We start from the raw sequence: 23,372 nt of genomic DNA on the forward strand, positions 1-23,372 counted from the left end.
TGTTTTAGTCATTTTATACATAATTACCCCTTGAGACCTCTGAGATTCTAGGGCAATAAAACGTAGCTCTAGGTCTTCAAGTGTGGTGATATACGGATGTCCATTTCAGGAGAGGAAAAGATGCAATAGGTCCACATTTCTTAGCTCTGATTGCCACAGCCAGTGTGAGTAAAATTACCGAGAAACCGTGGTTTCTGTAAAAAAATTCAGCTTAGCTGCACCTCGCGCTCAGCACTGCCAGGGTTCGCTCCCAAGGCTTCCCACACGATGGTAGGGCAGACAGGCAAGGCGCTGGGATTTGCACTGAGGACAGCTCCTATGGAGCTGAGGATTTCTCCCAGCTATCTGTGCTGAGCAGACATTTACCTCGGCTTTATGTATGCTAGCACCTAAAAGCTAATTTAAAATCAAAGATTTCAGGCATCTAGTGAAAGGAGAATAGTCATCTTTGCTCCTGACATCCCTGTTTCTCAGAGCTGTTAAGCAAAGTGATAATTTGCTACAGAGGAAGGATACTAGATAGAATACATCTCTACAGGAATATCTGTATTAAGGAATACCTCTATAAAAGCTATTTTGTCTTGCATCGCTTTGCCTGACAGAAATATTACTTACACTAAAATCCTTAATGCGAGCTGCCCTATAAAAAAAGTTGTTTAATTTAATAACATTCATTGTATTAGTTCCCCCTAAAGAAATCACTTTGTTGAGAACACACTCTGTGTTCCTTTATTTGATCTGGGAATAAAATTATCCTGTCTTTCCTTTCGTATCTCCTTCTTATTCTTTCTAGAATAAATAAACATGAAACTGTCACTGCAGAGCAGGCACTGCCTCTCCCTGTTATAAACCTTTTGATTTCTGCGTTGAGAGAATTTTTCTGCACAATGATCTGTTTACAATGTGCTTGAAGCACCACATTTTCTTGCTTTCCTGTTTCCCATGTAGAGATACATGAGTAACCACAGAGAGTTCCTGCTGTCCCAGCAGATTATATGTCCTATCAAGTTTTCTGTCCTTCTCATGGAACTGACCAATCTATTTATCACAACAACAACAACAACAACAACAACAACAACAACAACAACAACACAACAACAACTACTACTACTACTACTACTACTACTACTACTACTACTAATAATAATAATAATAATAATAATAATAATAATAATAATAATAATAATATCAAACATTCATTTTAATATAACTTTTATTATAGCAACCAAAGCCACCACTTGGGAGATCTGAGCCTTTTTATATCAGAAAAATATACAGCAGCCCTCTGCTTCATAAAGTCTTGGTTAAAGGCTTGTTATGTTCACTGCTCACCTACATGACCAACTGAGCTGCTAAACCCGTGCTGTGTCTCCTGCACTGTGGTACAGACGTCACAGCCACCAAGGGCTGCAGCACCTACTGCCTAAATCTAACTACTGCAGATCCTGGACTAGAATGTGGTGGCTTATTGCCACTTCCAGCCAAAAGACCTTAAGTCAAAAAGCAAAAAAACCCCACAATTAAATCCAAAAACTGTGGAATAACTGTGTCTTTCCCAGCCAGGTGGGAGCATGGTGCTTCCTCTTTGAATCCCAGGTCCATGTTATATCCACTCACCTCTATGTCTCTTTAACTTTCAACAGAGCTGTAAACCTGGATTTAGTAGACTGTTTGTGTATTATGCACATGTACTAAACATCAACAAAACTCTTGTTAAAGACAAAAAAAAAAAAAATCCTGGCTTTATTTACTAGAAAAGAATGCAGGAAGTTGGGAGATGTAAATGTTGTGTGCTTTTCGTTCTTAAAAAACACTGAATTGCACAGTTTCTGAAAGTCCAAACTGGCAATCTTTTTGAGACACCATCAGCTTTCAGGGGATATATTTAATAAAAATGCTATTTTTTGCAGTTTCCTTCTACCTTAGAAGACACAAAGCTCCTTGTTGCAATGTTTTCTGTTGATGACTGGATACCTTCAGGGGCTAATGAGGAGATGTAAAACCACGGTGAACCCAGAGACCATTTCAAATCTAGGCCAAGTGAGCATTGTTCATTTGATGTTGAATCTCGTATCTGATCAAAGTAGGTATTGTTCATTTAGTCTTTAGTCTGGTATCTGTCTGATACAAACATGTGAGGAATGAGTTGACAGCGCCACTGCAATTTGCCAGGCAGTTGTAAGAAATCATCTTCCAAAGTGATGTATTTATTTGGTAGCACCCGTGAAGAAGCTAGCAACACAACAGGAACAGAAATTCTGTCGACATTAGTCAAAGGACTGACATCCTCAAAGGAAAAGAATAAATACCCCGGGCTTATTCCTGGTTTTCTCCATAAAGAAGAGCTCTTCTTTGTTCAAATAACATCTGAGAGCTTAGTTAAGCAGTAGAAAGGAGGTGGCATTATAAAGCACAGAGAAATGCACATCTAGACATCTCCAGAGCAGATGGAAATTTGTGTATCACCCATGTAACAGAGCACGTGAGGCTGATTTCAAGCCCTGGGAAAAGCAAAATACCAGAGCCTCCAACACCTCTGTGCCTCATCCCTGGCCATTGAAGAATATGGTGCAACTGCAAGGTTAAAAACAAGTGGGCCCTAAGATCAGGTTTCTCACTTGTCATAGACATTGTTTAATTTTATTTACCTCTAGCTGATTTTCATCACTCTTGAGAGGATCACCATCAGGAAATAGTCAGGCCCTTTTCTCACTCCTTGCAAGACTCATGTTTATCTCAGAATCCTTTTCTGCCATAATTCAGAGACCTGATGTCCTTTCCTTCCTTAAAACTAGGAAAGGAAGGCTCACAAGTCAATGTTTCTTTGGTACCCTGAGAAGCTTCCTGTTCCCTGCACTGCCAGGAGGGGTAGACCTCTGCTCTGAGATTTGGTGCCTGAGCCCCAAGCTCTGTCACCAGAGCCTGGCCAAAAGCAGCCCCCACTGCCCCACAGGACAGCTTTGCCCAGCTGCAAACATCCCAGGGACTGAAAATGCAGCTCAGCACTGACAGCTGTCTCAGGATTGTTAGGCCTAAAGCATCCACATTTGGTGTGGTGAGGATGTTCATTTTCTTCCTTTTTTTTTTTTCCCTAATTCTCTTTAAGTTAGGCAAACTGTAAGGGAATGAATATAAACAAAGAGTGAGTGGTCTGTGTAGTATAAGAGCAAACATTATAGATTATGAGCTGAGGGACAGGGCTCAAAAGGCAGCAATTCAGCAGCCAGTCAGAATCATCAACTACATTTTTCTTTACTTACTTTAGGGTTTTTAGTGCCCTCTGGAAGGACATCAACAAGATTTAGACACAAGCATATCACTACTGTAATGAACACTGACAAAAAAATTGAGAAACTGGAACTGGAAATGCATTTGCAATACTTCTCTGGGAATTACTACTATAATTACACCAGTTTAGAAAGCAATACCTTTGTAAGTGCTTTTACCCCATCATGTATCACACAAGGGATTATAGCATTTTAATGACCTTGGTGGCTAAATTGTACAATATCTATAATAGTATGAAATCTTGGAGAATTTTTGGACCCATTGAGGCCATAGAAAATCTCCTACTGGCTTTGTTGGAGCCAGCAAAATCCATCCTAATTTTTCAGGTGGCCAGCTCCAGCCACAAAAGGGGCTTGTATTTTCCCCACACTCTTCAAATAAGAGCAAAGTGATACTTTTCAAATACTTATGTTACAAATGCCCTGAATTTTATTTCATGAAAGATGTTATGACATGGAACACACACCTTTTAATAGCAGTTACTGAGAGGGTGATACATACATCGCTATTTCTCCTGTCACCAAATGGAATGAAATTCATAGATCTGCTCTTAGCTAACGGGATACACATTTTATGGCTAAATAAGGCCTTGAAAATGAAAATCTTCTGCCTTTCTCAGGAGGTATATAGATCCAAATTAAATGAGCAAGTTACATTAAGGCACCTGTAAACCTTGAAAAGGGTTTATTGGCTTGTTCATTGTTCCTAGAGATAATAAACTCACCCATCAAACATCTAGAGAGCAAGCCAAAGAAAGCAAATGTCACCCTGCCTTAGCTTCCCTTATATGTTTTCAGTTTTCTGAAATTGAACATATCTTCTGTAGATAGGACTATAAGAGATTGATAGATACCTTAAGATCGGTTTGCACATGAAAAGGTAATAATTGATCCCTGGCCACTTCATGAACCAGCATTTAGTGTGTTGTGCAATTTCAGAAATAAATCAGAATAACTACCTGAAGAATAAAAGGAGGTGAAAAAGCTCACTTTCCTTCAGCTTTAGAAAATATATGTTGTGTTAGGGAAGGTGTTAACTGACAACATGTTTTAACTGACATGGCAATAAATATGACCAAGCACCAGCATTTTCTCCAGTGTGCAAACTGCCTTTGCAAGAGCCTGGAGAGATTCCCGCTGGTCTCTGCAGGATTTGGCTTGAGCTCCTCTGCAGGAATTAGTTCATGCCAGTGGAAGTAAATAGGCCCTTGGGGATGCTGCTGCAGCCACTGAGGTATTTATTTTTATAATAACTTGTTGGCTGAGATAGGCAGTCACAACCACAGCTCTTGCATGCACAACTCCATACCATTCATCCTTATCAGTCAGAGCCCTTTGTGAAGACAGAAATGCTAAGAGCCATAAATCTGGGGGCCTGGCTACCACCACCTCCCACACCCTGATGGCTACTGGCCACCCTTCTGGGAGCAGCTTCTTTCCCAGTGCTCTGCCAGCCACCAGCAGCCAAAGCCGACCCCTTGGACCACAGGGTAACGTGCAATGAGAGCAACAGATCACAGGATATTTCTGACTCATACAGAGCCAATAAAATGAATTTCTTAGGAAGGAGCCTCCCTGACTGTTTACTGTTTCCAGTGTCTGCTCACTCTTGTGCTTTATTCATCAATATTTTCTCTAGCTTGGCCCCTCCCTGGCTAACAGAGCCCAGCTCTTTCTGAGAAGGTCTTCTTCTAACCTCCAAAATTGTCCCAAACAAATTACTCTGTTCTTACTTTCAAATCAGGTTGGAAACACCTCCAGGTTTCACTGGCTCTTTCCTTGCCAGACTTGGTAACTCAGAGAAAACTGAAACAATAATAAGACTGAAAGGGCCGGCAATAATGACACAGCACTTTCACATCACGTGTGCTCTTTTATCAGGACTTACAGACTTTTGAGCGCAGAGTGGAGCCCTGTAGAATTGGCTGGCTTTCACATTTTTAAGAGTTGTTTTCTCACTTATTTCCTGTTTTCTTACCAGCAGGCCCAACCACATCCAGAACCTAGATAATAGTTGTGTCAGTATCTCTGCCAGCTTTGTTTAAACTCTCTTTTCTACACTTTAAACAAGGCTGGAACTCCACTTATTCCCTTTCTGATACATAACTTAAGCAGAACTTGACTTGAGGCCAACAATATCTAAGAGAGGAGACAGAAAGCTTGGGCAGAATAGGAAATAGGTAATTTTGCTGCTGTTGCAAGTGCTGGAATATAGACAGAGCATTTTCTAATAAGTTTCTCCAGCTGCCAGTTACTTGTTCAAAATGAAACACATATACTTCAGGGGGAAGAAGGCTGATGTGTTTTTAGGCTAAAATAAATGTTGTCCAACATGTGCTTGCCACATGGTAGCCTTAACCAGAACTTTTCCCTCCTCCCAGCCATGCTTGCCTTGCTCATTGGTCGCCTTCTGCACTCCAGCAGTGGCTTTGAGCCTACTGCATGATGCCAGAGCCCGCAGGCTTCGCTTCGTTCTCACCCAGTCCAAACTCCCATTGGACTTCACCTGCTGAAGCCATCAGAAAAAGGGACTGAGAGCCTCAAAACACAGCTCAGAGCATCAGAGGCTCTGTCAGGAGCCAAGCACCTCTTCAGCTGGTGTGTTCCTCCATAGAAAGTCATGAGCCCCCTGAGCACGCAGTCAGGCACAGAGCAAAGCCCACGGCAGCTTTGGACAGCCGAGCACCTTCATGGTTTGTGAGCAGAGCACACCAAAGGCCCCTGAATCCCAGAGTCCTAGCTCCCTCTCCTGGCAGAGCACGGCTCCGGGAGCAGGACGGGGTGCTCCCCGGCACAGCAAAGCCGGACCCCGGGGCAGCTCTGCCAGCCGAGGGGCGGAGGAGCTGTGCCCTTGCTGACCAGAGGCTCCTCTCTGCAAGGAGCCCAGTGGTAATCACACAGCTACAGCTCTACCAGCAGATTAACACAGGATTAGCAAAGGCAAAATCTATTCTAGTGAGGAACATCTGCGACATAGCTTTAGCTGCATAAAAAATATGTACTTGAGCACAGATAAAACTTCATTGCTGCACATTATCTGCAGTCCTTAAGGTTGGGGGTAGTGTAATTTATTCTCTAATGCTCTGATACCAGACTGACTCGTGCCACTGTGCCGTGTTCCTCTCCAACACCACAGCCTTCTTCTCTTTGCTGTTTCCTGTACACACTGAGCCCACAGAGTGCCTCCCCAGACTGTCATTTTCACCTTGAGGAACACACACCAGGCTAGATGAGAACCTGTCACTGTGGCAGGTCGTGTACTACACCAGGGATCTCAGCAGCAGTCTCCAGTCCTTCAGGAACTTGTGGCATTTCCATATGGGAAGGGACAGCTATTGCCCCTAGATCCAGAGTAGCTTCAGCAACATCCCTGCTTAGTGAAACACATCCTGGCACCACATCCTTGGTCATAATGGCAGCAGGAGAGGCAGCAGGTGACACCTGCCTCCATGGCCCAAGGCTGAAGCAAGGTCCTCCTCAGCCAGCAGCTCCTAATATGCAAAAGACAGCAGGGGCTCACCCCCAGCACACAGGCTGCTGAGAGTGACCCAGGCTGCAAGTCATGTGCAGGTACATGAAGTTTGGTCATCTCAGCCATTAGCACCCTGGGTTCCTTTCTGCAGGGTTTTGTTTGGTTACTCAGCCACTATGGGTGCCTGAAGTCTGCTGAAAGCCTCCCTGGCAAATGGGTGGGCTGGGATGCCAGGGTCAGGGCTTGTTAGCATCAGGCCTTCTCCACTTGTGCTGTTCCTGTGGAGAAAGTGGGAACGAGGTTTCCTGCACAAGTGAAACAGCAGGTCTCTCTCAGGGCTCTTCCAGTCTTTGGCAGTGAGGTTACAGCTACTGTTTATGAGGAGCTGGAGGCAGCTCACAGATGTGCAAGCTGGCTTATGCTGTGGTTGTTTTCTTCTAGGTTTCACGCCGGTGCAGTTTTCCCAGGACAATGGGTCCTTCACAGGTCCTCCTTACTTCAGGAGGCCCCTTCAACCTGCAGCACCAGCCATGGGTCCTGCTTAAATGGTGAGGCCTTATGTTCTCAGAGGTTCATAAAGCAAAGCTAAAGTAAAAGTATACTTTGCTATACTTTAGTCATAAAGTATTTCACTGTGAGTTAACCATCTCAGTTGTAGGAGACTTTCTGTAAATTAATCAGAATGAAAATATTGGTTTTTCCTCAGGGAGAAAAAAAAGAGGTAATGAAGAAGAAAGAGGAATTCAAAGGGAAAAGGATACTTCTGGATATTGCAAAGATGTCAAAACTTCATTAGCATGCTCATCCTATTTCATGTTAGGTATCATAGGCAACTTATCTCTGTAGTACTATAGTGCCAAATTTTCTTCAAGAGACGAAGGTCCCTCCTCTGCAAATGCTCACACATTCCTTAGTCAGCCTTCAATCCTGCATCCATCATCAGGTTCTGGTTCTGTGCTGTTCTGCAAAGTGTTAACTTACTATAAGAAAACTTAAGATGTTTTGTGACCTGAAATGCAGTGGTTTCATTTTTGTCCTTTGCTGCTCTTTAGAATATTTCCCCTAGCAGTTATGATGTTCCTGTGATAAAACCAAAGCTCATTACTAATGTACTGTATTCTGGAATATGTCTCACAACCAATCATTAATGATGATGATTGCTCCAAATTTACATAGGATTACTAATGTAATTGGATCATATCTAGTTTTGTTTGTTCAATCTTGTATTTGGACTGAGGATATATTTTGAGATATCTGAATATACTCATGAATTTTATCACAACATTTTATTCTAATGCCATACCTACTTTTCTCAGTTTGTACATGTTTTCTTAGAGTACAGAAAGAATATCTACATACTTGAAGTTCTGCTTCCTCACAGTTCAGAATTTAGCCCTTTGTCTGGTAGTCTGTCTTGTGACATGGCTAGCATTGAAAGAAGGGGATGTTACACCTAACATATTCTTCTTTTTTATTTATTTCTTTTCATCTTCTCTCCAACCAGAGTAGGTAAATCTGAGAAGCAGTTGTGGTCTCAAACAGAGAAAGGGGAGCTGACTCAGTAAGAAACAAGTTTCCAGTGCAGCAGAGTACTGAATGAAACGGTGGTGTCAGTCCTGACCAGCAGAGATCCCAGACTGAGTCCTTCCTTGGAACCTGACAGTCTGCATTTCCTGAACTAACAGGCCCAGCACAAGGCTTGCTCTCACCACCCTGACTCAGGCTAGAAGCCCTTTTCACATTGCTGACTACACATGAGGTTTATGCCAACACACAGGGCTGATAAGTGTTTTGTAGCCATGAGAACAGCAAGCAGTCAAATACCTAAACTTTGTAATTGATCACAAATGTGGGAAAGCTCCCCATCAGTCAGAGTCTTTAAATCAGAGCTGGTCATCTCTCAGAAAGGGACAGTCCAGTTAGAAGTGGTTGGTGCTGACACAGAAATTAGGGGCCAAATAGTTGCTTTTATGCAGCAGACCTGACAAAAGACAAGTGCTGGATTCTGTACCTGGGACAGAGCAGCCCTGGATGTGTGTACTGACATGAATGAGAGGCTGGAGAGAAGCCCCAAAGAAAGGGCCCTGGGGGTGGTGGTCAGTGGCCAGGTGAATGTGAGCCAGCAGTGCCCTGGCAGCCAGGAGGGCCAACCCTGTCCTGGGAGCATCAGGCCCAGCTTCACCAGCCGGGCAAGGCAGGGGATTGTCCTGCTCTGCTCTGAGCTGGGGCGGCCTCACCTCCAGTGCTGGGGGAAGATTTGGGCACCAAAACACAAAAAAAGACATGGAGCTGTTAGAGAGAGTCCAAAGGAGGACATGAGGATGATGAAGGACTTGAGAGGAGGCCAAATGAGGAGCAGCTGAGGTGCCTTGGTCAGTTCAGCCTGGAGGAGACTGAGGGGAGACCTCAGTGCAGTGACAGCTTCCCTGGGAGGGGAAGAGGAGGGGCAGGCACTGATCTCTGCTCTGGGGTGACAGGGACAGGACTGAGGGGATGGCCTGAAGCTGAGGCACCGAGGTTTAGGTTGGATAGCAGGAAAAGGCTCTTCACCAGAGGGAGTTTGGGCACTGAACAGCTCCCCAGGGCAGTGGGGACAGCACCAGCCTGACAGAGCTCCAGCAGTGCTTGGACAATGCTCTCAGGCACACGGTGGGACTCTTGGGGATGACCTGTGCAGGGCCAGGAAATAGGGTTAGATGATCCTTGTGGATCTCTTCCAAGCATGCTATGATACTACAAATTTTTGTCTGGGGAGTGTTGTGTATGCCCAGAGGTACATTTTTTTTATTGTTTTGCAGAGCTGTGTATCTGTGGGTGGAGCTGTCATTCTGCCTCCCAAATATCTGTTATGGGAGAGATCCTGAAACAGACTGTGCTATGCAGAAAATATTCATTCCCTTGCTTCCAGCAGCAGCTGATGTGTGAGGAGAGAACTGCCCACCTTTAGTTTACAGACCAGTTTGGCCCCACAGCTTGAGAGGTAAAGACAGGCCAGCACACTCATACTGGTGCCAGCAATGTTGCTACTGATTGTGCTCACCCAACCATGCTGTATCAGCATCTCCAAGACTAGTTACAGCTAATAAGGCTCCACCTGAAGGAAAAAATGAGACCAGAGTGAGATTTATGGCAACTCCAAGCACAGAATAAGCAATATGAATAGATAAGCCTCAAAGAATGGTAAGGTGCTCTTTACATACAAATATTTCAGAGGGGAAAGAAAGAAAATAATAGAATGAACTCTAACAAACACTTTTTCTAAGCAGAGGTTTTCTGCATTTCCCATGACAGTAAGTTGTATGAGGGAAGGGAAAAAAAAAAGGAAGAGCAGAAACTGCTTGCAACACAGAAAAAACCTCGAGTGCCAAGAACACGCTCCAGATTTTTCAGAGATGCATGGTTCATATCTCAGTCCTGATTCATCACAGCTTAGTCCCAAAAATTATTAAGAATTCAAGGATTTTGCTCCCATGGGGTTAATGGGTTACATTCAGCATTGAAACCCATGACACAAATAGCTGCTTAATTATTCAGTCCAGACTGGATTTAGTGGTAATGGAAATAACAATAAAAATGGCAAAAAATTATACTGTTTTGCATTTTTTAGGTGAAATTATTTTTTCTTTTAACTGTATAATTCAGGACTGTGCACAAGCAGGAGGAGGCCCATATAAAGGAGGGGTTGTGCTGCTTGTGACACAAAAGATTAGCATGCCCATGGCTGAAGAGGAGGAAAAGGAAAACACTGCCATAAAAGTGACAGTAGAGGTGAAGAATTGTCGTGAATGTGTAATGCACCACTGAAAAGATGCAGAAGAAAACATAGCAAATGAACAGCCTTATCCTATCTACCCTGCTATTCCAAAGCACAACTTAATTTGAAGGGAAGAAGCTGCTGCTCTCATTGCCTCACACTATTTGCTCATAAACACAGGCAAGAAATGCCAAAGCGATACAATGACCATAATTTATTTTGTATTTTGTATATTTTATTTTAGAAAGGATAAGTATTATCTTTGTTCAGGAAGTGCAGAGGTTGTTTTCCACCTGGAATTTCATTCAGCAGCCCTTGTGGCTGTACCAGTCAGGAGCTAAAGGCACTGACCACAACAGCTCTGGGAGCAACCACAGGCAACCTTGCACCTCAAATGTCACAAGGGATATCAAAGCAAGCCACAGACACAGGAGCACCTAGAGGTATCAGTCAGTCCTGCTCCTGTGTACAGTAACCAAAGATGCAGTGCCAAACCAAACCTGGCAGACATATGGCACTCCAAGAGCAGGCAAAGCCCATTTACAATCAGTGGGTCTAAACTGGGGGTGCTGTAAAAGGTCACACTTAGCATTTATTTAACTGAGCCCTCTTTTGGAAGCATGCTGTGCAGCAGGATGGAAATAGGCATCCCAAAGAAATAAACAGGATCACTTTAAACCCAAAATCATCACTAAATGCAATGCTGCTGTGTACAGGGGATATCAAATTAGGGGGTTGATTCCCAACCCCCACCAGATTGCAGATCTTGCTGCAGCTTCCCTACCCTACAGGTAGGGCTTTCCTGTTAAGCCCTGGTTAGACAGGTATCTGTTTGAGTTTGGATAGGGCTCACAGTAAAGCAGGCTAAATTCCTCGTTCAGTTGATGACACTGGCAGTCCTGGCCACTGCTCTCTTCTCACTCTGATTTGCTTTGGTAACCAGTCTGATGCAAGTGGGGTGGGAGTGTGTGTGAGTGTGTGTGTGTGTGTGTCTGTGTCTGTGTGTGTCTGTGTGTGTCTGTGTGTGTCTGTGTGTGTGTGTGTGTGTGTCTGTGGGTGTGTGTGTGTGTTAAGCCAAAACATTTTTTAGCTTAAAAAAAAATCTTTCATGTGTAAAGTACCCAAGCCAGAGAAATTTAAAAGGTTAAGTTTGGGTTCAAGTTCTGAGTCACATCCAAATTTCAATCTTCCTCCCATTCCCCTCCCCATGATAATTTTTCATCATGTCATTGAAAAAGAGGGGAGCAAAAGGGAAAAGAAATGTAACAGCAAAGATGCTAGAATATCCATATACCTGTTTGTTCTCTCTCTTTAAACATTTGAAAAAGCTGAAGTTTTTAAAACAGATTAAAAAAAATTGGGCTGTATACCTTGCATTTTTCACTACTGTATTTCACACTGTCCAGTGGCCAGATGAAGGTTGTGTTTGGATAAATTGGGACTAAAAGGACTGTGGTGTGCTCTTGACAGAATTAACATAAGGGCTGCATTGTGAAACGTATTGGAGGCAAACTAGAGATGATCATTTTGTGTTTGCCACAAAGATAAAGGATTTCTGCCTGCATGCTGCTACAAGTAAAGAATTGTTCTACAAGTGACAGTGGAGGAAAGGGAGTTTTGTTGTTTTGTCACAGGAGGAAAAGGATTACTGTGCAAATGATGCTCAAGGAAAAGGATTAGACCATGTATGACAGAAAAGAGCAGTCATTGTACAGACATCATGGAAGGGGCAGGGCAGTGTGTGTAGTATTTCTCAAGAAATAAGAATATTGTGCCCAGAGTACACCACTGGGTGCCACATGCCAGCACTGCTGGTCTCTTGGGTGTCCAGGACTTTACTTCTGACTTAGGAATCCCAGCCTCCTAGCTCTAAGATAGATGGTTATTTTCTACATATGAATAGAGGAGCAGTGTAAGCCTAAGCAGATTGCTGTTGTTCTTTCCTTAGGAAAAAATAGTTAAATATCAAGCTGCATAAAGAAATATGTATGAAACAAAAGGCTTTCACTTTCTTCATGGCACTGGGAAGTGTTTCAGTCCTTGTCTCTGTGAAAGCAGATATTTGCATTTCCACAATCCAGCAGCCATCACACCCCAACTTTTGGCTGTGCTTTTCTAAGACATGATAGGTAACAGAACATGTTTGGGGTGAGGGCTGTGGTGCATTGCACTGATTTTGTTTTATGAGAAAGAAGAAGTAATGTGTGAAGATAGGAATTGCTTCTACCTTTATTATGCCAGTTTCTGGTTCAGGACTTTCCAGTTATTTGGGGATTTGTTTGTTTTCCCACAATGATCCTGACATCCAGTTACTCATAACATGTCACTCTCAAGAGCCCTGCAACACTTTGTACCAGGAACTGCATCTCAGAAAAGGTGAAGTCAGGGTCAAACGCATTCCTGCTAATTGTACCAACTGCAGGAAAGTTATTCTATGATTGAATTTGCCCTCTGAAGTTAAAGAGGGAAGCTGCTAATTGCTTTTAAGGAGGACCCAGAGAAAGGACTGCGGGCTGGCCAAGAGCTCGCTGCCCAGGCGCGCCGGCGCATGCTCCCCTGACATACACAAGATAAGCACTGCTAATCTTTTGGGGGAGTGTGGTATGTGAGGAGGATGTGCAGCTCAAACTATGTGAGGGCTTAGAGGGAGATGCACAAAAAAACACTGATAGAAAATGGGTTTCTGTGCATTTTGTACCGCTGTTACTCACTGTGTACAAGAGATCTGCTGCATTGACCTGGTCTCTTCAAAGCTGCCACCAGTGCAGTGGCATGGCCACTGCCTCTCTTCTGAATTGTTTCTACAATGTTCTGAATGTCCTCAGGCTCCACAAAGACTATTTTTACTATTACCATCAACTGACCAAGCAGCATGTATTGTCTTAATCTAGTTTTTTCTTGCAGTTTTTCTGCTTATCAAATCTGCAGTCTCTGTTTGAGTTGAAAAATTCAGGTTAGGGCAAGGAGAGACAAATAAGGTCTAGTTTGCACAGAATATCACAGAGGAGTCCTGGCTTATTAATGTGCAATATCACAGGGACAACCAGACACTGCTTCTCTGCTAAAATTTATGATTTGGTATATTAAAGTAAGTCTCTACTCGTCATCCTGTTTTAATTGTTTCCTTTTTTTCCACTTTCCCGAGAAACCCTAACTCCCCAAACCTTTCCTACTCAGAAGTCCAAGTTCTGAACACTTCTGCAGTGCTGTCCTGTTTAGTGAATGTTTCTGTTGTCCTGCCCTTTCTTGCTGAGAAGTGTGGCCCTGCAAAGCAAGGGAGACTGCCTGGGGCTTGGCAAGGTTTGCAGCTTCCTACATGAAGAAGAGTATGGGGAAGATCTAAGGTGATGTATTGGCTGAACCTCCTCAAGCTTGGGCTGAAATTCAAGAATGAGGGAACTAGATAGAAATTTGCAACATCCTGAGATTGCTTAAGTTGCAGAACTCTTACTAGTGGCTGCCTTAGGAGACAGAGAAAGCTGTATGGAGAAAGCTGTAGACAATCCTGCTTTAAAAATTACTCTGTCCCTGCAGAAAGAACACCAGGGCTTGTGAATAAGACTCCAGCTGACAAAAGCTTCTCTCTGAGTTCTTTGGGAGGATGTAGCAGAGCTATCAGACTGAATTTTTGCATTGAGCTCCAGCTATCATTTCCCTTTGCTTGCTGGCTCTAAGTGCTGGGTACAAGCGCCCATTTGAAGTTTTTGGCTTTGAGAGGGAGCACCTCCTAGAGCTCAGGTAGACTGCTGCAAGCACACAACTTCCAATAAGCCTTGGTCTTTGAACTTGAAGGAGGAGAGGAAATTACCCTGACAATTGAAATTTAGCTAGTCTGGTTCACTGCTCGGTCAAGATGATGGCAGACTTCAACTTTCCTCAACTTTTTTCAGACTTTCCTCAAAAGGAAAGCACCAGCATAGTATTTCTCCTTTATGCAAAGAAAAAGGGAGAGTAACACCAGCTAAGAATGAAAAGCTGAGCAATACATGTCCAATTTGAAACATATAACAGGTAAAGTTTACCCCAAAATGACTTAAATAAGGCTGGGCTCTAGAACGGAACCCCAAATATATAAGGGGTCTGCAAAACATCCATACAGGCTTGGCAGACATTCCTCAGCATACAGGCTCAGGCTCCAACATGCATCTCCCAGGAGGCAGGCAGTGTCTGTGGAGAAAGTTTTGCAGTGGAATCAGGAGAAACTTGGAGCTTTCACCTCAAGTTTCTCTAGTTTGGAATGAGCCAATGTTGACTTGAACTTGGTACCCATAAGGAAAATGAATGTAAACCTCTCAAATGAAAAATGCAATCACCAGCATCACAGAAGCACCAGTTCTGCCATGCAAGCAGAGTAACAAACTGCTGGTGCTACTGGGGAAGAGTGGTTGGCACTGGCCCTGAGGGAGCTGTGGTTTGAGGATGGAAATCTTATCACTAGGCTCTACTATTCACCAACACTCCTTCCCAGAGTAAAGACAAGCAGCGTTATGGCTGCTTTTCAGTCATGTAAATGCCTAATGAGGCATGTTTGCTTGCAAAGAAATGGAGAATGGCCCAAATGAAGGTGATCTGGTGGTACTGAGCTTCCTTGATTTTGCTCCTTCCATAGGCTGGTATATTGCAACCCAAGGTTTCAGTTCAGGCTCACTGTTCAGAAAGACATTTGAAAGCTAGGCAGAGGGAAACCCTTTTCTTGTTAACCCACCTGTATTGCAAGGCTTTCTGTTTTCTCTGTTGAAGATGATGAAATTGCTAACCCAAACATCTCCCTGCCCTTCATTTAGAGATTAGTGACTTCATCAGCACAAGAAGAACAAACAAGAGTGCTGAACTGAAAGCTTGGCAAGTTCAAAGCCTCCCAGTATGAGATGAGAAAGCAAGGGAACACTCACAGCAGTGACAGTATTTGAGTCTCTTTAATACATGAAGGGACCAGCAAGCTAGTGATACAGGCTTGGGAACCAATCAGCCAAACCCATCCCTGGTTTAAACCTGGTATTCCTCCAATTCAAACAACAGAAAAGGGCAAACAAAAATCCTTGGTAGCAAATGTGATTAGATGAAGCAAACAGTGAAGACTCTCCTGTAACTGCAGTCCATCATGCAATTAGCTTCCTAACAGCTTCACCATTCAGACGGCCTCTTCCCTGGCTCAGTGCCACAGCAGCCAAATAAATCAGCTTTACATACACGACTGTCAGGCAGAACTGCAGCTCCAGCCCTCTAAAGCAAAGCTGGAAGGCCCAGCTGAAAGGAAGAGAGGCTTGAACACGTTGGGGAAAACAGTTCAATGAGGAAAGGGGGATGTAGCCAAACAGCACCGGATAAATAAACCTGGAGGCACCCAAGAGCCCCTGCAGAGCACAGGGCTTGCACAAGCAGTTTGTAAGCAAAGGTCCTCGTATCTCTTCTGGCCCTGTTGCTGAGATTAAAGTGATCATTGGGAATAATGGTGTAGTGGAATGCATATTTAATTAGAGAAATCAATGAAGCCAAATGATTGGGGGGTGGGGGGGGCAAATCATTAAGATCCAGCTCCTGCTGCCCCCACTCAGCAATATTTCAGACTGCCAGCACTAAAAGCAGGTCTGATGCACAGCACATCTCCAGCAAAGCAGAGTGGACTTTTGTGGCTGCTGTTTTGCACGTGGAAGTGCTGTGAAGGGAATAGGGAGCAGGTTTCTCTGTTCATGTGAAAGCTGCCATCTTCAGAAAGGAAAGCCATGGGTAGGAAAGAAAGCAATCACTCAGCACTGGAGCAAACCTGAAACTGTTGGGCTCGAGGGTTAGTCACAAATGGGCATGGTCACATCACACACATTGGGAAGGATTTTTTTTTTCCCCACAGCAGTGTTCCTTCAGAAAGCTGGCTGAAAATTATTTGACAGAATCCTTTTTGCCTGTAAACATGATTTTTTCAAAAAGATTTACCAATTTATATGTCAATTACAGAGGAAAAAAATCATAGCAGAGATTTTTCTGAAATGTTTTGGGGTTTATTTCAATATTGTCATCTCAGTGTATATTTTCTCTCATAGTGTTTTAGAAAGGGTAGGGCAGGAAAGTGAAAGGAAAACTCAGCACCTAACTTCTGACTGAGTGCCAACATTTCATTACATTGGCCATTTTCACTTCATTTTCTTTTGGTTTTATTAAATACTGAAATATAAAAAAATAATTTCTGGGCAACTGTGTTACTTAGTGCTCATTTAACTCTAGGAAAATGTTTCCTGACTTCATACAAGCAGAATTAAAAAGGAGCTCAGGTTATTTTAGGGACTTAGAGACAGGGAAGCAGAATTGGCATTTTCTATAATATATGCAAGAACAGACTGAAAAGCTGTGAAGTTTTGCAGTAAGTAACCTTGTAAATCTATTTGGTTTGCAGCTGGGAGGGGGAAAGAGATGAAAATTAACCAATAAAATGCTTCACAAAAATATTAGGCTGATCTGAATCAAGAAAATAAATTATTTAAATTCCTTGGAAAAGCTACGTAACATGCCTTATAACTCCCTTAGAAAACTGGGGAAAGGAAGGGATTTTCTTGCAACAATATTTTGGGATTAACTGGGCTATTTTGCCCAAAGCATGATTTAAGGTACTTTCTTATTAGGCACAGTTCATGTCATTTTTTGCAAAGAAACCCCAATCTGCAAGTATTTCTAGCATAATACCACTGAAGTCAGTGAGTTTACAGTAGGCATGACTTTGCTTTCATCTTGTTTTCCTCACTTGATTTATTTGCCTCTAAAAGCAGAATTACTCCAACTTAGTTGTCATATACATACATAAATGCGTATATACATACATACATACATACATACATATATATATATATAAAAATATATATATATAAAATCAGGTGCAGAAAATTGGCACCCCTTTGGAGAAGCACTAAATGCCAATTACAAGAGATCCTGCTCAAGGTGATACCTGTCACGCTAAAGCAGACTGATACTTTTAGATGAAGTGATCTGGCCTGCTGCAAACCATCTGAATTAAAAATAAAAAGTAGGATTTGCATATTAATAACTAACTTCTCCACTTGAATCCATGCAGGGAACTACTATTGACTCATAATCCAGATCCTGAAGTACTTCCAGTAATACAAAGACATTGTACCCTGTGTTTGGCTTCTGTGGGAATGGTCTGTGGTTTTCTGAAGACAAGACACTCACCCTATCCTATGGCAATTTTTGTTTCTTTATCTAAAGCAAAGGATTAATCTTTTTAGCAAGTGAAAAAGAAAATATATTGGTCTACAAATAAATCTAAAGACTTATAAAGGTATTTCAGTATTCCTAAAGCGCTGTTAAGCTACTCAGTCATCAGATCTAAAGATATTTTAGGGTATGATTAATTTAGTGGAAGATGTATCCAACTTTTAAAATTGAGCCAGTGTTCTCTGTAACACTGATCATTTTCAAATTATGACTGATAAAAATATGGTTGTAAATTATTTTAAGTACTTGGCTGTGTGTTTTTACTTTTAATTATAAATTTACGTGTTCTGACATCTTCTAACCACTGGTACTGAGATCAAATCCACTGGGAGTGGGAGCTCTTCAAAACAGTCCTGATGCAGAATCCATTAAGCCTCTTGGTTTGAATTACACTGAGTTTTTTGTTACATTTTTTTTGTCTGTATGTATATACCTAGAAGGTAAAAATATTCATCACAAAAACCAGACTGAGATTTCAAACTCGTTTGCAATAGGATAAGTCAAAGTAACTTGAATGAGGCTGAGGAAGTTACTCTGGATTTACACTCCTCACTGTAGCCAATAAAATATGTGAACTAGTGCCAGTTAAGGCAATGATTATTTTTTCATGTACCTTCAGTGAAATGAATATTTAATTTTGACCAGAATATCCTTTTTCTGTGGAAAAATGGAATTTTTTATAGTTACAAAGCATTCCATCTAATTGAAAGCTGTTTTCTTTATGAAAACTGACCTGACAGATATTTTCTGACCTTTTTTATGCCAAACTCACATTTCATACAAATCAGATGTTCCTCAGTAGATGTTTGTGAAAGACCAATGTCTGTGTGTGTATGAACACACACATGCCCATCTCTGCCTGGTTACACTTGAGGTTCTTGGAGTAGAAAACAGGAAGGATGGGAAATTATCTGAGGTGCTATGAGAGCAATTTGGTTTAATTCAGAAGAGCACCTGGATTTTTCTTTCCAGAAATAATAAAACCACACCAAATTTCATTTCAGATTGAATAAAACAGTAATATTTTTATTCTTAAGGAAAACTTCCTGAAAGTCCCTTAACCTCCACTTGTTGTGGAGTCTGGCTTCTTTTTAAACAGAAAATGAAAATTATGAACTGCATGCTGTAGCTATGCTTGAGGTTTGAAATGAATTTTTTAGGTCTGAAACCACAGTGATTGCATGAGGAAAATGTGAATGTGGGAAACACTCAGAGGCCTTGGCTAAGGATCAGGTTCACTCTGTGACTAAGTCACCTAGGGCAGACCTTCACAGGTACCTTCCAGAAAAGCAGTATTTTGAAGATCTCAGCCCCAGTGTCTCTGATGAATTCGATAATTACCTCTTTGGATAAACAGAGGAAGGCCCAGCTGAATTAAGGTATCAGTAAAAATGCAGAGCAAAGGCCCTCCTGACACAGTGCTTGCCTTACTGGAAGCTGACCTGATAGGATTTCCACGTAGAAACCCCCACCCTTCCTTTCCCCAACTCATAGGATTTCCCACAGAATCCTAAACCCCTTATTTCCCCATGGCATGTGCAGTTCACCTCCTATTTTCCAGATGCAAGGAGGGCCAATTCCGGATCCTTCTCTCCGCTGCAGCCTTGCTTTGTGCGCTGCCCAGCACAGAGCTGCTGTCTGTCCTGGAGATGGATGGGCTCTGCCTCCAAACGCTCCCAGCTCACTGGGAATGGCCACAGCTGCTGAATCCACTTCAATTTCAGCCACTGATCCGCTGCCCTCCCCTGTCCCTCTCTCCCTGCCCAGGGCTTGAGTCCCCTGCCCGGGACACACTCAGCTGGCAGCTCCGGCTGCTGGGGGAAGAGGAGACACAGTGAGGGGTGCAGGCTGGTTTGGCTTTGCAGTGCCAGCTTTCTGTGAATGAAACTCGTTAAAAAAAAAATAGGTAAAATCAAGCAGCTGTAGCTGCTGTCAGAGCCATTCCATAGTAGCTGAGTGCATCTGCTTTTTCTCACCTCCAAAACGGATCAATATGGCTTTAAATGATTTCCCTGATGCCTGGATTTCTTGCCTTATGCTGCTGTTAGCCCAGACACGCAATTGCTTGGTCATTCCTGCCTTGTCTTTTCAGTCTCTCTCTCTCCTGGTTTGTTCTTGCTGCTTTCTCTTAAAAATACATATAAAATACTCAGCAGAGCAGCTTGGTTTTGCTCATATGTCATTTTCTCACACACAGTTTGCCATCCTTCACAGCCACACACACACTCACCACAGTGCCTTAATGCCTGTCTGCCTGGCTCTCTCTCCATCCCTCTCCCCCTCCACACACACTCACACACCGCCTGACTGCTGCCTAAGCAACACCTGCTTATTGGGAGTTTTTCTCCTGATGCAGTGCTTACTGAGGAAGTGCACAGGTTTTCTTGTGACTCTGTCTGTCAAAGATATTCATGCTTTAATTTTATTTTTTTTTTTAATAAATAATCTCTTGAGTTCAGGGGCTTTTTTTTTTCTCTCCCATATAGCTTCACACATGCCCTCACTTTGGGCAGGCAAATTTGAGTGTAAACCTATCCTTACTGCTAAGAAAACAGAAATACCTCCACAGAGATTAAACCCTTGCTTTGGGGCTGCCCCATTTTCCTAGATGCTGCCTAATCTTGGATTTGGATTGTTCAGAACATGAGGTATCACTGACCATACAAAAGCCTTCAGAAATGCTTGTCTCCTCTGGGTTTATTGACACACAAGTGATCTGCTCAGAGGAACCTGCAGTCCATCAGTGCAGCTGGCTGAGGCAGGAGCCCCCCCAAGCCCCTTATCACTCCAGCGGTGCACATAAACACATCAGCTGCTTATTTCAGGCACAGCCCTCAGCTTACCAATCCAAACTGCTTTTGCCAGCATCGGCCCTTTTTTGTATTTATTTATCTTTACTGTGTATTGCTCTCTCACAAATTTTGCATTTTGGGGTGCTTTTATATGCCCAGCCACCCGCTTGAAGCATGTAGGAGATTAGCTTCTGATTAGCACAGAGCATTTGAGTGGCGTGCTGGAGGCAAAAATTTGAAGTGTATCAAAATGCAAATATGTCCCTATTGACCTCTGGAAAAATGTGTTACATTACAAAGTACTTTCAAAGAAAGCCAGAAAGAAAGAGGAGAGAGAGTACGAATTTGCAGATGTTCTGATATTAAAAAAGAGTTAATCAGGCATTGTTACTTAGAAGCTTGAATTCTGTGTAGCACATACAGCTTTCTTTTCTTTAAAAAGACAGAGGGGAGGGACCAGAGGATGATACTTCTGTCCACTTTGTGTCTCACTCCACTTCCTTTGCTAAAGAACCACCAAAGTGAATGGGGTTGATTGTGGTGCATATTTTTTTCAATCTGCCAAGACTCAAACATGTAGGTTAATACATGGCAACGGCCCAAAAGAAGAGACACAGAAATTATTCATGATCCTTCTTTCAGTGTGAAAGACTCCTTCTATAACCTCAGATTAATAACTCTGCATTTAAGAAGCAAATTATTTTTACCAAGAGAAGTGAGAAGCAGCCAAATTTGCCTGGGGAAAGTAAGGGTGGTATTAAAGCAAGTGACATCCCTGCAGTGAGGTATGCCAGGAAACAGGGGGAAAAGATGGAACATTACCCAAGTTATTTGAGCTGGTTTCTCTTTTACCCTCACTAGTAATAGTGAATATACCCTTTCACTGTGGAAGACTGCAGAAAGACATGGGGTTACTCTAGGGAAAAATAGTTCTGTGCCCCTAAAGGAAAGCTTATGGCTTTCCCTGATCCTTAGGCTCCACAATGCTTTAGTGCAAATACTTGTTTGCCTGCAGGCATCACTTCTCTTTTCTTCCCTGACACAGAACCAAAAATGTGTCATCCCAAAGCAAGTAAAATGTTTTGAGGTAACCTACCCCGTCCAAGCAGGAGTCTGTACGAGAGTTCAGTGTTTGCTCAGTGCTGAAGTTATCACTGCTGGTGTAATGAGGGCAGAGGTTAGAGCACCCTTTGGCCCCCTCACTGCCTTCTGCACCGCTGACATTTGGTGTTTGGCGATGGAAGGAAAGACATGCAGAGGTGCACAGCTGCTTCTAACTGCACCCAGCAGCACATCTTTTTATTCTTCAAGCCTTCTGAGTGTCTAATGTGACAAACACCACAGAGAAGCAAAAGGAAGGCAAACAGCCTTGGCTGTGATGACCTCTAGCTTGTAAAGAGCACGAGGAAGAAGCGGCAGGAATGAGCCCAGGACTCCCAATGGTTGTTTGCTATTGCTTATCTGCCCTTGCTTTCTGTGTCTGGCTATTGCTTCATTGCACTTGATCATAAACGAAAGCTATCTAATGCTAACGACTGTGGTGCCCACCCTAATCATGCATTTGAAATATTAATAAAAATAATTTATGTCATGTGACTGCTTTTTAACTAGCTGCTTTCAGGACTTTAGGCCAGTATTATAAAAGACGTGCATTTTTAAATTATTAGTCTTGAGCACATAAGCACTGCATACTATGGGGAGCACTTTTGTAGCACTTTAAATTAATTTATTGTTATTCATTCCAGCTGTCTGTGATGTAAACCTTTGGCTATAAATTTGTACCATCATCCAACATACCATTAAACTAAAGTGGTGCCCGTGCTGGAACATATAATAAAACATATGAATAAGATTTCTGTGGGGATACTTTCTAAAAACTCTTTTCTCAGTTAATGACACAAGAAAACTATGAGATAACATAGTCACCTTGTAACTATGCATTCATTAAAATATGCCTGGTGGGGGAAGACTTTTAGATTTGAACTTCTATTGAATACTGACCGAATGTTTTTCTTTACCAGGTTGTTTCAATTCATATCCCATCTCGAGCAAAAGGCTTTGTCTGAAGCTATCATGAAGTCACTCGCTGAGACTGCCAGAGGATTTTTGTTGGACCTGAACTCCTCAGTACTGGAAATAGCTCCTGACTGCTGAATCACAGCAGTACAAGAGCAGAGCAGTGTTACTGTCTTATCTCCTCTGCAGGCACATTCTTTCTCCTACAGATCACCATAAGGGTAACAAAACCTTATCAGCATGACTAACACCAAAATGTCTTGATCCACTTAACAGTATAGATGTATTTTGTACCAGCCCATTGGAATATATCATTTCCTAAAATTTAAAGCAAGTTTTGATCACGCAGTGCTCTACCAAGAAGAGTTAGAACCACCCATGGCTTTGTTCTTGCCTTATAGGTCTTATCTTGCCCATGTGCTTGTTAATACTTTTTGTCACTTTTGTGGCAGATAGCTTCTATCGAGCCTGTTTGGAGGAAGTCCTGCCCATCTCAGTCTTCCACTTATACCAGTAAGAGTTTTTGCTGCTGTTTTCTCTGGTTTAGGCTCCTGATATCAAATACAGCTATATGAAAAACATAAGAGACAAAAATCTGAACTTCAGATTCTTGGCTGGAGTAACATAGCACAACTTCCTTAATTTGTACCATCTGCTCATATAGGCTGTGCTTGTCAGGTCTAAAGCTTTCTGAGTCATTCATCCAGTAGCACGACTTCTGGAAAATTGACTGAGAGTGGAAAATGGTACTCATGAAGAATAAATTTTGTGTTATAACTAATCTCATAAACTATTACTTTGATGGAATAAAGTTTTCTGTTCTTTTA

The 23,372-nt window shown here is 42.5% G+C and overlaps 1 long non-coding RNA gene across 1 annotated transcript; it reads left to right on the plus strand.

Annotated features, from left to right (window-relative positions):
- Positions 1–1,915: 1,915 nt before the first annotated feature.
- On the plus strand, positions 1,916–23,372 carry LOC147651927 (uncharacterized). The gene is made up of 3 exons (XR_015289726.1): positions 1,916–2,040; positions 7,201–7,307; positions 22,551–23,372. It is a non-coding gene; the product is annotated as an uncharacterized LOC147651927 (long non-coding RNA).

This window comes from Cyanistes caeruleus, chromosome 8 (genome assembly GCF_971803275.1).
Source record: "Cyanistes caeruleus chromosome 8, bCyaCae1.hap1.1, whole genome shotgun sequence".
In the NCBI taxonomy this organism is placed as follows: domain Eukaryota; kingdom Metazoa; phylum Chordata; class Aves; order Passeriformes; family Paridae; genus Cyanistes; species Cyanistes caeruleus.